Source organism: Mus caroli, chromosome 19, assembly GCF_900094665.2.
Source record: "Mus caroli chromosome 19, CAROLI_EIJ_v1.1, whole genome shotgun sequence".
Classification (NCBI taxonomy): domain Eukaryota; kingdom Metazoa; phylum Chordata; class Mammalia; order Rodentia; family Muridae; genus Mus; species Mus caroli.
In genome coordinates this window covers 11,940,695-11,956,864 of record NC_034588.1, presented here as the reverse complement: position 1 = coordinate 11,956,864, position 16,170 = coordinate 11,940,695, and the positions used below count along the sequence as shown (strand labels likewise).

Below are 16,170 nucleotides of genomic sequence, written 5' to 3'. Positions count from 1 at the left end.
GAAAATGAAAAGCACACTTTACTTTTTTTTTTTTGAAAAGTTAAAAATTCCTTAATTTTTTATTCCTGGTACCACTACCACAATTTACAGGGCAATATACCTGATGTAATGAAAAGAAAAAGACAAAGCTACAACAGATAAAAGACCTCAGGAATGTACATCTAATTGACACTACATTGCATTAATCAATAGCTACACTTTTTGCAAACTGTGGCTATGACAGTCCTGAACAAAAAGGGTTTCCTGTTTAAGCTGCAGTAACTTTTCTGACTATGGATCATCGTTCCTTCTGTGGCAGACTTTTACAGTTCCTCTAATGCATTTGGGACGACTGTCTCAAAGTAACCTGCAGCTTTCCTGACAACTCGCTCTCCTGCTAAGAACTGTAGCCGTTTCTGTTTTATTTTAAAACCTTCTGCTACCATATCCACCACTCCAGATCCATAGCCACCACCATAGGGACTGCCTGAGCTTCTTCCACCAAAACTGCCCCTCTTCATGGGTCCATAATTTGATTGTTGCTGTCCACTATAATTTCCAAAGTCATTATAGTTTCCACCACCACCATAATTACCTCCCCCAAAATGTCCTCCTTCATTGTAACCATCATAGCCTCCTCCTCCACCACCACATCCACCCCCCTGGTTTCCGTAGCTTGGTCCACCACCTCCATAACCTCCTCTACTGCTGTAACCAGGACCACCACCATAGTTGCCACCATCACCTCCAAATCCATTATATCCACCATCACCACCTCCATAACTACCTCTGCTGCCACCACCTCCACCACCATAGCCACCTCTTCCACCAAAGTTTCCTCCACGACCAAAGTTTCCTCCACCACCTCCAAAGTTTCCTCCACGACCCATAAAGTTGCCAGATCCACCTCCACGACCTCTCTGTGATCCAGCANACTGCATCTCTTGTTTAGAAAGGGCCTTTTTCACTTCACAATTATGCCCATTAATAGTGTGGTATTTCTGAACAACAATTTTATCAACTGTGTCATGATCATCAAAAGTTACAAAAACCTGTCTTCCATAACCTCTATGGTTTCAATCTTGCCATACTTTTCAAAGTAGTCTTTCAGGTTATATTCTTCCGTATCCTCTTTAATACCACCAACAAAGATTTTCTTCACCGTTAAATGGGCACCAGGCTTTACAGAATCCTCTCTAGAAACAGCTCTCTTTGGTTCCACCACACACCCATCAACCTTGTGTGGCCGAGCACACATTGCAGCATCCACCTCTTCAACACAAGAGTAGGTCACAAAACCAAAGCCTCTGGAACGTTTTGTTTGGGGATCTCTCCTTACCACACAGCCTGTAAGTGTGCCCCATTTCTCAAAATGTTCTCTTAAGCTATCATCTGTGGTTTCAAAGCTCAGACCACCAATAAACAGCTTCCTCAGCTGCTCTGGTTCCTTTGGATCATGGCCCTCCATTTTGAGACCGGACTCGCCTCTTCCAACTCGAGTTCAATATCCACACTTTTTTAACAAAAGCCAAAACATAGTAAATATCCAAGAACACCTTTTCTATTTCTTTATGTCAACAACAAGCCACCCAAGGCCTTGATGTGTCTTGGCTGTCCTCCTATACTGAGCATGGCTATCCTCCCATACTGCGGAAGTTGCCTTTCCTAGCTCACCTCATCCCATTAACACACACATTTCTCTATATGTTGCTGCTAAAACATGTGCCACAGTTTGAGGGTGCCAGATACTGAAGGCTTGCTTTCCTCTGATGCATTGTAAAAATCGATCCTTCAAAGAGTCCCAGCAGGATGGCACTGAGTTGCCTACCATAGCCATAAAATTAAGAATACCCCCTTCTTTTCCCAGTCCCCTTTCCTTCAACACCAACACCATTGTTTAGAAGAGTACTACAGCAATGTGTGTTAGCCTTTCCTTTACTAGAATTTGTATCCTCAGGATTTAGCTTCATAGGGATCAGTTTGTGAATGGGCTTTATCATGTAGGGAGATTATTGGGTCACATGTAAGAATTGTGGCTTTTTTTCTGATGCCAGGTTTATGTGTAAACAGTCTTTAACAGCTCAGCATTTACAACTTAAGTTACTTTTAAAATATAAGCAAACCTATGGCCAGTCATTTTGTTTTTCTCTTTACTCTTTACTATTGTTACTTTCTATTGCATATGATATGAAACTTTAAAATGAGCTATAAAGTAGATATGTGTTGTCTCAGAGATTGCTATTTCACCTTGTTCTTGCCTTCACTGAATAGTATTCCTCCTGGACCTTAAAGGCTTTGGAGGCCAAGACTTTTTTCTTTTAATTGTATAAAATAAAATTTTCTCATTATCTTTTTTTATTAGATATTTTCTTTATTTATATTTCAAATGTTATCCCCTTTCCTAGTTTCCCCTCTGAAAATCCCCTATCCCCTCCACACTCACCCTTCTCCCCAACCCACCCACTTCCTGGCCCTGCCAGTCCCCTGTACTGTGGCATAGAACCTTAACAGGACCAAGGATCTCTCCTCCCATTGGTGACAGACTAGGCCATCCTCTGCCAAATATGCAGCTAGAGCCATGAGTTCCACCATGTTTTCTTTGATTGGTGGCTTTAGTCCCAGGTAGCTTTGGGGGTACTGGTTAGTTCATATTGTTGTTCCTCCTGTTGGGCTGCAAACCCCTTCAGCTCCTTGGGTACTTTCTCTAGCTCCTTCATTGGGGACCCTGTGCTCAGTCCAATGGATGGCTGTGAGCATCCACTTCTATATTGTCAGGCATTGGCAGAGCCTCTCAGGAGACAGCTGTATCAGGCTCCTGTCAGCAAGCTCTTGTTGGCATCCACAATAGTGTCTGGTTTAGTGGTTGTTTATGGGATGGATCCCCAGGTGGGGCAGTCTCTGGGTGGAGACCAAGACTTCCTAAACTATATCAACCCCTTTCATTGAAGGTATGTTTATGTAGTTCTGGATATAGATACACAAATAAAGCATTTACTGATTATAAGTCATGAAGAAATTCACCATAAAGTAGTTCTTCGGTGCTGTGTGAATGTAATGTATGTATATAGTTTTACTAATTAGTAAGATGAAAGAATATTTGCATACTAATGAGATAAATATTGGCTGAGTATTTGATAATATATGGTGTAGGGCAGTTCAGAGTGTTTCAGAGTTGATCAGTATTCTGATTTTATAATACTCGGTACTCGCAACCCCACTTCACATCAACAGAACAAAGTGAACAGCGTAGGGGCACTTCCAGAACTATTGGAATCTGTCCTAATTCTAAGCAAAGTTCACTTGGTGATTATTTGTGAACTTGAGTCAGCAACTCCAACAGCAAATGTTAAAATTAAACATTCTAATGTAGTACAATTAGAGATATTCATGATAAGGAAGAATAGGAAGATATTTAAAATCTTTATTTTCTATAATTAATTAGACCATTATGTTTTTATAGGAGCAAAAAAGTTTGTATGTATAGTAAAACACTGCAATTTGTAGCATACAACAATCTCAAGTATGAGATGACGTGTTTTAGGTGGTCTTTACTGGTGGTGTATGACTTGATGATTTAAAATCAAGGCTGCAATGCATTTCCATGCCACACAGTACAGGAGAGCAGTGCCAGAAACACCTCAGGTCCATAATGCATTTTAAATTTGGGTCATTGCTTTTAGAAACATTTTATTGTGGCCTTTTGTTTGTTTGTTTTTCACCCACAGTTTAAGAAGCTTGGTTGTGGGTTGTGCTGGGGAAAGGGCACTGTGTAGATGTCCCTGGGCCTTAGGCACTTATAGGGCACAGCTTATATGTGAGCTGTGATGATGCCTAAAACTACAGCACTTTTGCATTAAGTAGTTCAAGTAGTTTATGTTGATTCTCACTCTCTTTTCCCCCCTTGGAAAAGGAACTACAGTATTGAGTGATGTAGTCATAATTCAATCTTTGTGATGCAGTTTGCTGAGACTCTTAAGAGGCTTTGATTTCTCTTGTAACAAAGGCTCTCATATATTTAAATATTTTTAAGTTCATTTTTCACTTCAGAGCTCACAAACTTTCTATGTTAGGGGTATGATTTCTGATTTGTTGCTTGTGGTGTGTATTCAATTAATTTTTATTGGAAAGCTTCTCAATTAGAAAACCAGTCAATTTATCTTCTCTCCAAACTGTTGGTAACCGGAAATACTACTTATTTTTTCTGTTTAAGGAGGAACTTTCCTTCCTTCATTCCTTCTTTCCTTCCTTCCTTCTTTCCCTCCCTCCCTTCCTTCTTTCTACTAATAACTACATGTATAGAGCTCACTTTGAAATGAGCCCAGTCTCACCAGAGTTATAGAAATTGTCTAGGGTTGAGTAACCAATGAAGCTTAAGGCCAGGTGGGCCCTGGGACTCCACTGGAAGCAAAGCTACTAGATTTGCTAACCTGTGCATAGACTGGGTTCACTATTACACAGAGAAAGCAGGTTTGCTCAAATTAGCTTGTAGGTTGGCAGTTCTGAATTCTTAATCTCTTTATTTCATATACATAATATATGTATATCTACATTTTGTGTGTGTGCGTATATGTGTATGTATATATTTTGGTCTTCCACTTTTCTCTGTTAATTTCTTGTGTTATTTCTCCATGCAGCATCACCAGTTGCCATTCAGATTGCTTGTGGGCTCAGCCTGGCTTTTGTATACCTCAAAAAATTGATAGGGTAGAACAAACATGGGTTCTAAGGGAGAGACTTGCTCACCTGAAACAAGCGTTACTGATTGTGCATGACTCTTGGGACTTTGGGAAAGGTGTAAGGACTTTTAGTCTGAACACTCAGAATTCCTAAGAAACCAATTTTAGGTTTCTTCTACCAAAAAGTGCATTTGTGTCATCAATGCTGTCTTAAAGATTTTTGTGAAAAGATTAGATAAAAAAGATTAGATAAGTTAGTTGCCACATATTTCTGTTCCTCAATTCAGCAGTTGTTCTGATGCCTTCATAATACCCTGTTCAGTATTTTCATTTGAGGTGAACCCTCAAATTACACCCATCTTACTTAGGATTTGGGAGTTGTAAGTTTTCTGGTATTACATTTTACTGCCCAAATCTACTTTAACACATCTTAACTAATTAATTAATTTTTGCTTTTTCCAGACAGGGTTTCTCAGTGTAGCCCTGGCTGTCCTGGAACTCATGCTGTAGACCAGGCTGGCCTCGAACTCAGAAATCCACCTGCCTCTGCCTCCCAAGTGTTGCGATTAAAAGCATGCACCACCACTGCCCAGAATTTTTTTTTTTTTTTATCACCACCATTCTGCCCTATTTTCTTTCTTTAAAGATAAGTATTTTTAAAATTTTCAGGCTTATTTATTTTATGTATATGAACATTTTGTCTGCATGTTTCTGTTGCACCATATAAATGCCTGGTGCCCACTGAGGTTAGAAGAGAACATCAGATCCTCTTGAATTGGAGTTATGGATAATAGTGGGCCATCATGTAGGTGCTGGGAATTGAACATGGATCCTCTGCAGGAGTAATGATTGGTCTTACCAATGATCCATTTCTCCAGCCCTGCATATTTTAGTTTCAAAAAAATTGTTTGGAAGGCTCTTAAAACAAGATAAAAATGAGACTGTAAACATTAATGAGAATTAAAAATACTCATGTATTCTTCTTATATTTGTAGATAAAGTTTTTAGATGTCTGGAATTAAGAATTCAAAAATATACGTTCGTTACTGACTTTTAATGTTCTTTTAAGATTTAGTGTGGTGTACGGATTTTGATAGCTGAATATAGCTGCAGAGCTGCTACCACAGTCAGCAGGGAATGAGCTCTCCCCTACCCTTCATTCCCCTTTTTTCTTTTTGTAGATAGTTTCTTTTCCTTTTGCATTCCCTCTGGAATAAAAGTTGGTTTTCTCAAAGTGAGGTTGTTGGAGAATGTACTACAAGTGGACTTGTTATTGTATAGCCTTTTAAATGCCTCTTCCTTGAACATAAGACCTTGGAGACTTGGCCATGTACTTGCCTTTGTCCATACTGAGGGTCCCCATGTATTGCTGAGTGATTCCCCATTGTGAATGTAGTCCAGTCTGCCTATTCAGTCAGTTTTCAGGGGACAAAGGAATTGTCTTCAATTCTGAGTGATTGAGAATAGTACTATAAGAAATAGTCACATCCACATTTTTGAAAGTGAATGTCTCATTTCTTCTGGGTAATTACCTAAAAGTGAAAGTGATATGCTGAGTGTGTTTCAGTTTGTAAGTGCTAGACTGTTTTCCACAGTGGCCCTGTTGTTCTGCTGTCTTGCTGATAGGTCTAGAGAGCCTTTGCTCTTTATCCTCACCAACACTTGAGATAACAGCTTTTTAAAAAGTTGGTAGTACTCACTATGCATTTCTATTTTGTTTTTTCATAAATGTTAATGATTGTCTTAGTTAGGGTTTCCATTGATGTGAAAAGACACCATGACTAAGGCAACTCTATAAAGGACAACATTTAATTATGGCTGGCTTATAGGTTTGGGGGTTAGATCCATTATCATCAAGGAGCATGGCAGCGCCTAGGCAGACTTGGGATTGGAGAAACTGAGAGTATCTTGATCCAAAAGGCAGACCAGAGAAAACTAACTTACAAGCAGCTAGAGAGGAGTCTCAAAGTCCACCCCCACAGTTACACACTTCTTCCAACAAGGCCACACCTCCCAATAGTGCCACTCCCTAGGAGGCTAGTATAGTCAAACCACCACAATGATGTTGTCTTTTTATGTGTGTTGCTAACTCTGTTATCTAAATGTCTAATGAAATCTTTACCTTTTTTCTCTAGTAATTTATAAGTTTTGGATGCCATTTAATATCCTAGATATAAATATTTTATGTTTTTGTCACATATATTCACTGAGGATGCACCTGTATCCAGATAACCTCAAACACATATCCTGCCTTGGCAGTAACAGTCAGGAGCTGCTATGGTTAAGTGCACACTTTTATTTTTTCAAAATTGAGGCAATTCCAGTTTGATAATTGTTTTTTTCATGTGTGGTTTTTACTTTAGTTTTGTCTCTAAGTAATATTTAACTCATTACAAATAGTTTTTCCTATTATTTTCTTTGAGGAGTTTTAGTTCATGACCCCATTTGTTCTTGTTATGGTGGTGGGCTTTATTTTCTTTGCTGAATATACAAACCTTTTGTTAAAAGTGCTGTGTAATATAATTCCTATCTTTGCTGCTCCAGTCCTTCATAGCTGCTTTCTAATAATGATGGGATTTTTAGGTTTTGGGTGGTGTTGGTTGTTATTGTTATTCCTTTATTTTAATTTATGGACCATGGCTTCAGTGATCTTTGTTTAAAATGTAAATCAGATCTCATTGCTCCTTTGTTTAAAATTTTCTGGTCATTGACTTTTTGGGAGGGGGATTGGGGGGAGGAGGTTCGAGACAGGGTTTCTCTGTATGGACCTGGCTGTCTTGGAACTCACTTTGTAGACCAGGCTGGCCCCGAACTCAGAAATCTGCCTGCCTCTGCCTCCTGAGTGCTGGGACTAAAGGCATGCGCCACCACGCCTGGCGGTCATTGACCTTTTTGCATAGGAAAATTTCTATGGGAAATTGAGTATCTCGCAGTGCCTTCAGACTCCTCCCCTCCTCCCAATTTAACAGTTGATAAGCAGCTCCCAGCATGTTCTTGTTGAGGTTGTGTAGCAGGTCTTCTTTCCTCTACGGTGCCCTCTTCATGTCCTAAGCTTTCTTAGTGCTTTTCTTCAAATGTTGATTCAGATGGCCTTGCCTCAGGAAAGGTCTTTCTTAGTGCTTTTCTTCAAATGTTGATTCAGATGGCCTTGCCTCAGGAAAGGTCTTTCTGGCTGGCAGCCTTTCTTTCCCTTTGGTCTCTGTGCCATTAGCCTCTTGTATTTTCTTCATAGCACTTAGTATTGATTTGTGTGTCTCTTGTCTTGTTCACTTTTATAGCCACGGTGCCAAAGCATTGGGTATCTCATTTTTTCAATAAATGTTTGTAAAACAAATATTGAGCACTATTTTTCAAAAGTAATATGGCTTATAATAATTAGTAAATCTATAGATGTTCTATATTTTGAACTGTTACCTGACTTTTTTTCCTCTACAGCACTGAGCCCAGGTAGAGAGGAAGTGTAGACTAGTAGGGAATATACAAACCACAGTGTCAGATCTTAGTAATGTCATTTAAGGTTTCTTTTCTATAAAATTCAAGGCTGGAGCTGATAGCCACCAATTTGTCTAATTTAACATTACAATCCTACTTTAATGATTATGGAATTGTTATTTTAAAATTTAGGCTTCTTTTTTACTTTAGTTATCTCTCTAGATTTTATTACATTTCTAGGCTTTTATTCTTTACCTCAGAAATTTTCTGGATTTGTTTTTTGTTTCAAGCACTATGCTAATAAGCACTTATATGTTTTGTTTAATTTTTACATGAGACATAGTCACATAACTTTATAATATTGAAATACAACTTGGAATCTAGAAGTAACTTCTGTAGGCGGTTGGTTATACAAGGAGGAAGGGGCAGAACTGGGTTTTCTACTTCTACTGTTTGTCAGAGCGCCATCATCCTTTATTTGTTCATGACTGCTCCCCCTTTTACAGAGAGCATATTTATTGTCTTTAACTTCCAAGACATCATTAAGGTGTCTCAGGCTCAGTGTTGGGAGGGAAGTGGGATGAATGTGACTGATGTACATACTAAATTAGTTAGCACAAATTATCTGATTTATGTCACCTTTATAGCTTGGTTGCATTATCTTGATCCATACCGTGCTTCTTATCTGCTGATGTTACTCTTACATGTAAGAATCAAAAGCTGAAATATATATGTAAATACCACCAGTAAAATAAAAGTTTCTTATATTTAGATGGAAAGGTGCTCATAAGGCAAATGATGTTTGATCCTATGCAGACTATGTAATAAAAGTAACAACAAAAACAAATATGAAATAGTAAAACATTATGGAATATATGTACACAGAATGTTTATGTCCCTACAAGTTAAAGAGACATTGTTGGCATGATCTGTTTGTGCACTAGGTAAAGATTTCCTTAGTACTATTCATAATGCTGATTTGATTTCTCTGTCACAAAAAGTTGAGTGCAGAACCCATTTTGGTATTGTTATTCACATGACTGCATCATATCTTGTAAACTCACTATCCAACAGCTTGTAATTGATGTAATAAAGAGCTGACTGGCCAAGAGGCAGGACAGGAAGGGCGGAACTTCTAGGGAGAGATAGAACTCTGGGAAAGAGTCTGATTTGCCTGTTGATCAGAGAGATTCATCAGTCAGCCAGAAACTGAGCGTGGGAACAGAAGAGGTAACTAACAAGCCATGTGGGGGGACAGTTAGTTGAGGGTCCGTTAAGTCAGGAACAAACTTTCATAATTAATAAAATGTCTCCATGTTGTTATTTGGGAGCTGGCCGGCCAAGAAAATGACATTATAGAACAGTGCAGAGTTTATTCAAAATTTGCTAATTGGGAGTCTATAGTGAAGTTTTCCCATATATTGTCTAGGGAGTTAGAGACGGTAGTGCTTATTAAGGATTGGTGGTTGCTAGCTAATTGTAAGCCATGGCTGAGGAAGCAGGTGACTGAGGGAGAGGAGGACAAGGCCAAGGGTCAGGGAGAAATTGAGTTAGAAGTCAGAGGAGTTGCCTTATGGTTCGAATAGTTCTTTCCTTGAAATTATGCCATTGTCTCATAGTAAGCTTTGTTCCTTTTTTTGTGGTTCTATTTTCTTGTCTTGTGTTTCTATGTTGCTTATGAGTAGCAAATACTTTGAGATAAGAGTAATACTCAAACTTAAAAAGTGTTGTTGACCTTATAGGAGTAAGAGCTACCCGCTACCCTCTTAAGAAAAACTCAAGATGTTCACTCTTGAAACTTTTTAAAAGGTTTGGCCGGGCGTGGTGGCGCACGCCTTTAATCCCGGCACTCGGGAGGCAGAGGCAGGCGGATTTCTGATTTCGAGGCCAGCCTGGTCTACAGAGTGAGTTCTAGGACAGCCAGGGCTACACAGAGAAACCCTGTCTCGAAAAAAAAAAACCAAACAAACCAAAGATACAGAATAGAAAACATAGTGTACACATAGTATTTGTTTAATATGTATATGTATTTGTGCTAAATTAAAAATGCTTACTCTTTTTGATATGAGTAATCTGAGTAAAGTTTTATTTGTTTTCATATATATATATGTGTGTACATATATGCAGAATACACAAAGGTGAAGCAAATATAAGCTGTCAAATTGTTGAAAATCAACATAACTAGAGATAGCATCTAGGGTTCCTTCTACCTCTCAAATTCAGGGAACATGAAATATTTAAGTTTTTTAAAATGTTGCCATTTTAAGATTGTTCAAGTAACTACAGAAAGCTATCTCATCACAATCCTTTCACTTGATGACTTCAGTAACTAAAACTCATAAAATAGAAAAGTCAGTTAATTTTTTTTGAATACTTTATACCTTCATTATTTGCTTAGAATTAGATTCCCTAGTAAAGCTTAAACAATTAAGGGGGAGAGAAAATCGGCAACCTACTTTCCAGTGGGAAGGTTAATAAACCCCCCTAATTGTTTGGGAAACGACACAGGCACCATGTTGGGCTAGAATAGCAGGTTAAGGAGATGGATGAGGAATATGAAATTTTCAAGCAGAAGTAAAGAGAGGGGCTAAAAGGGAAGGGTCTCCTGGCCACAGGTAGAATTAAGAAATCCTACAGAAGCAAGCTGCTCCTTGTACCTGAGGTGATACCATCTTCCATTCTGATATACACACGTGGATGTCCAACTGTAACACCTTTGCTACCTATATATAGCTAGAATGAAATGTTGTCCTAGAACCCCATCGCTCAGTGTAGTAAGCATTGGTTAAGTGCAGAAGCCTCCTCTCGTTTTCTTGAAGTACATCTCAAAAGTGAGAGTATTTCACCATTAATACTTAAATATGTGTCTTCAGTAGACAAGACTGTTGGAACAGTGCAGTTAACATATCCTTTGGCCCGTGTGAGAGTGTATTGTCCTCTTTGTCCAACTGCCTATAGAATGTCCTTCAGCATTTCTGTTAACTCTTTTTCTTTGTGGCGTTTTTCTCCAATACAGGGTTCATATATCTCACTGTTCTTTCCATCTCCATCTCTCTTTATTCTTCTTGTCTTTGAAACAGACCCCAAACCACTTTGCTGGACATTTTGTTTACATTTCAAAGACTTTAGACTTGTCTTGTGTAATCTTCTGTATTCTGGATTTGTTTATTTCTAATTTTTTCAAGGTTCAAATCAGGTTAAGGGTTTTGTTTTAAGTAGGAATACTACCAAAGTGACGTTATATATTTCTATTTATCACATTATAGAGAACCTAACTAATCTATGAAGTGATTCCTGACACTGAATAACCTGTTTAACAACTTTGTACTCCATAATTTTATTATATGTTTTGAATTAAGAATGAAAAGGTAATTTTCATTTTAAGTTAATATCTTATAAAAAAGAGCTTCCCTCCTTTGGTGGCCTTATGATAGCAATAGAAAAGAATTGATACACCGTGTGTGTGTGTGTGTGTGTGTGTGTGTGTGTGTGTGTGTGTATTTTGAGAGGGTATAGATAACCTGTTTTAAGTAATAGTAACAGGTATAGTATTCACAGCTACTTTGGGAGGTAGATGTTGTGACGGTCCCACATTTGCATAGGAAACAAGCTTGGGAACATCAGGTGACTGATACTTGTGCACTTCCTTGGACTGCTTCTTGAATAAACTTCTTTCTCAGATTTATCCCAGCCTTGTAGTTATGATCTGGGTTAACAGTGCTGTTTGTACTAAAACATTTTTTTCCTCACCGTTCACTTAGATTACTTCTGTCCAGCATGGTGCTTCCTTCTGGCTCCTTAAGTCTGTTTCAGTCTGCCTTTCCTTCCTGGTATAATTTCTTCTAGCTAGATCAGATCATTTCATTAGATTAGATCAGTTTATGCTCTGTGAGTAGCTGGTAGGATAGGTGTGTTCTTTGGAGCCAGTGGCCTCTGTACACCTTTAGTCTTTTACACGAAATGTCTGTACTTCCATTTGTTTTCTCAGGTTAACAAGGAAGGATTTGTGAAGATTAAACAAACAATAAACACTATGTTGCAGTGATTTATAGCTGTATTTTAAGATGCTGTGAGGCTGTATCCTTATTGCCAGTGAGTTCGTTGTTCTGATACAGTTTGTCTGGATAGATTTCTTGCCCTCTAACAAAGCTCCCCCGAGTCCCACACACCTTTTACTCTGTTCCCTTTGCTTTGCTTTTGAAAAAGCAAGATAAGAGGGAGTTAGGGGGTAGGAACCAATATGTGGGCATAGTGTTTGAGAACTTTGAGATTTTGGTAGATAATGAAGGGTGGAGTAATGATCTTGGGATGGGCAGAATTCCTGGGGCAGTGTGTGGTAGCTATTCTACCCTAGTTAGCTCCTGTTTCATTTTTGGCTAGTCAAGTCCTGGTGATCAAATAGTTGAGGACCTTTGATTTTAAAAAAAAAAAATCCTCCCTTTTACTAATAGAGAACACATGTAAAATTGAATTCTGCTCTTCTTTCTGAACTTGAGATTATATGGGAATAGTTGTTTATTAAGGAATAGCCAGTAAAATACAATTAACAGAATTGATTGCACACAGCAAGGCTTTGTGTGCCACCTTGCTGCTAGGGTTTTTTTGTTTTTTTTTTTTTTGTTTTGTTTTGTTTTGTTATTTGGTTTTTTGGTTTTTCGAGACAGGGTTTCTTTGTACAGCCCTGGCTGTCCTGGAAAACACTTTGTAGACCAGGCTGGCCTCCAACTCAGAAATCCGCCTGCCTCTGCCTCCCTCCCGAGTGCTGGGATTAAAGGCGTGTGCCACCATGTCCAGCTATTAATATTAGCTTGTTGGTTTTTATTTTTCAGAGCGGTAATTACTTTGATAGCAAATCTGTCAGCATTCTGTATCCACATAGCCCTTCTTTTAATCGTTTAAAGGAGAGGGAGGATAAAGCAGGAAACCTACTTTGCAGTAAGCACAGGTGGGCAGGGATGAAAGGATTGTGGACTCATGGTTTTACAAGGTGGTCATGGATAGTAGCTGCAGAAAGCTTACTCCTTTCCACACATTCTGCTTTGTCGGGAAGAAGCCATAATGTAGATTCTTTTTAAAATTTAACTCTTAAAGAAGATGGTATCTAATGCTGGCTGTAGTTCTAGGTCAGGTCTTATGGTGAGAACTTGGAAACAAACTTTTAAAAAATGGGTACTAAAGTCAGAAAGGAGCCTGTTTTTCTGCTGTGAGAGTCACTGGAATATTTTGGAATATCTACGTTTTGTCGTACACATTTTAATGACATGCTATATTTAATATTTTACTTGTAGTTTTATATTTTAAAACACTTAAATAAAAACCATTCCATTGTGGAGAAAACCATGATGAATATATTTTTATTGTTTAGACATTTTGTAGGGATGAGAGATTTGTGCCATGAGTTTATGGTAGCCTTTTTCAGTTTGTTTTCCTCTCTAAATCTATTCAAACCAGGTGCTATTTATCAGTAGGACTATACTTGATTGTAATCATGCCTAAAATCTTTAAGGGATTTTTAAAAACAGAAGTGGGATGTAACATCTTTAAATGCCCATAGTCTATCACGGTCTGAATTCTGGAGCAGAAAAGGTACATTGGGGTCGGGTAAGCAGGGTCTCGGTTGGTTGGTAGCTTGGGTGACAGTGATGTGCCGGTGTGAATTTTTCTAGTTTGATAAATTTGGTAAAACATTATATATGGCATTAATGTTAGTAGTGGAAGCTAGGCAAAGAGTAAATGGGAATTCCATATATTCACTAGAAACAATAAAAGCTTTGGATATGCAGTCATGACTGAGTATCTGGAGTTCATTTGTTTAAGGAAAGTTTGGTGGTAGTTCTCTTTAAGAAATTTGAAATTTATATGAAAAATAAAAAGCTCATCAATAAAAATAAGCCCATAAGTTTTATGTGACGAGGTACCAAGCTCCTTAGTTTTATCATGATACTATGGATCTTCCTTATTTTAGATTGTAGTTGTTTATTTTTAAATTGTTATAAATGAAAAATATAGTAGAACCAGCTAGCTTTCTTCTGATTGTATTGTAAATTTTGAACTTCATATCATTGGAAGCCCAATATTCATCTGTTTATAGGATGGTGATGACCTTAGTTGATAATCTATTTGATACATACTAAGAATAAGAAATCTCTAGTAATTTGAGATTTTTTAAAAAAGAAATAGCTCTATGAATAAACTTGTAACTAATGTATTTTCATCTAGCTATCCCTATACAAATCTCTTTATTTTCTTGGGTTCTTGAGTGTTATTTATGTGATTTGGCCTCAAGTGCCATCAGAATTCAGAGGCAGTGCTAGAGCACGTACAGTTGGTTATTGATTGAGTATAATCAGGGTGAGGCATTCCCTTCCCAAGGAGGTTAGAATAGAAGTATGGAGAGAATTTCAACACACACAGAAACAGATTTATTGAGTACATGTGTATGCTGGTGATGACTATCGGTGGTAATAATAATAATACATGGAAATTTGGAGCAAACACTCAATCGGCTAGTACTTCAGCCAAAGCTCCCTTGCCGTTGTATAGTAGTGCATAGTCAAATGGATACTAGTTTTATGGAAAATCTGAGTGGGATGAAATCTGAGCTGCTTTTATTTGGAGAGTGGTTATTGTTTTTAAAACCATGGAATACTTTTCAAAGAGGCATTTTTATTAGAGTACTGTCAAGGCTGAAAACCCCTTTTGTCACCCCTCCTGTATTGGGGTGACTTGCTCTTGCTCTTGTTCCTCACGTAAAGGAGGAAGGGGATATAAGGCCCCGTTGGAAGTACTCTGAAGAAGCTCACTGTGCTCTCATGTATAGCAGGACACGCATATTCTCTGTCCTTGAAAATGTCCTGCTTTAATGGAAAGATAAGGCAGCTAAAGACTTGTTCAGAGAGAAGAACAATATACTGGAATCATTGAATGTACCATTTAGGCTATTTTCTTTTTATCATGAATTATGACACAAATATTCTTGAGCATATCAGATGATATGCAAATGCTTCTGTGTCTAAAGGTTCTGTGTCATACAGAGACCCCTCCAGTCAAAGAGGAAATACAGTCTCAGGGGCTTGCACTGCCTTGACAGTTGAACTTAGAGAGATAAGCAGCTATAGGCCCCAACTATACATGGAAATATTATGGAATTTTGAGGAAAAGGAAAACTGGGACAATTTGTCAATAAGTTGAACTAGATTTTAAGGTAAATTTAATATGTATTTACTTAAATTACTATATTTATCAAATATGTATCTCTACATATTTAGAAAATAAAATTTTGCATGTACACTTTGGTCAACTAAATAATATTGAAGGATTGTGGAGGTGACTTAGGTCACTCCAGTGAGGAACCGTCTAACTTTTCTATATACTTCCTTCTAGCTTTATATGAGTTTTTAATATTTTCCTTCCAGCCCTTCCCAACTCCCTTCCCTCAAACCCCTCTCGTGCACCTCTACTTTCAAGTTAATAGCCTATTATTGTTACATCTACATGTATATGTATATATGTGCACAGGTATGTATATGTGTGTATGGGTGCACAATATATATATAGATAGATGTATATGAGCTAGATGTATTTATATGTATGTGGATATCTATTATATATCTATACATTATATATCATATGTAATATGTATTATATGTGTTATATATAATATATGGAATATATTCATATCTGTCTCTGTACTGCCTAGTCCATTTTTGTTGTTTATATGTATATGTTTTCAAGCTAACAACTCTGTATTGAGTGACCAATAAGGGTTGCTGTTCCCAAAGTTCATGCATCTAATTTAAAAACTACAGGTAGAAAAGGCTTTGTGTACATGGAGTATGAGGTTAGGTTAACGGAGAATCTGAGTTCTGCTCCCATTTTCGATTCCTTGTGTGCCTTTGCTGATGGTTTTACTTGCTACATGTTAAGTGTATGAGCCAGATGGTAGATGCAGGTCAGCAGGAGAAAAGAACTGATTCATGATATACTTTAGGTACATACAGGAAGGCACACAGTAGAGGACGAAGAAAGAAAGTAACTTGAAGAGAAGTTTATTGTTTTCTTTGAAATACTGAAAAAGCTACTT

At 37.9% G+C, this 16,170-nt stretch overlaps 1 protein-coding gene and 1 pseudogene across 6 annotated transcripts in view; one reads left to right on the top strand and one right to left on the bottom strand.

Moving 5' to 3' along the window:
* The window catches only part of Tle4 (TLE family member 4, transcriptional corepressor), a 142,502-nt gene that overhangs the window by 56,779 nt on the left and 69,553 nt on the right, over positions 1-16,170 (top strand). The gene's annotated exons all lie outside the window — the stretch shown is intronic.
* Positions 406-1,481, bottom strand: LOC110285993 (annotated as a pseudogene). The gene has a single exon (XR_002377100.1). The product of XR_002377100.1 is annotated as a heterogeneous nuclear ribonucleoprotein A3 pseudogene (transcript).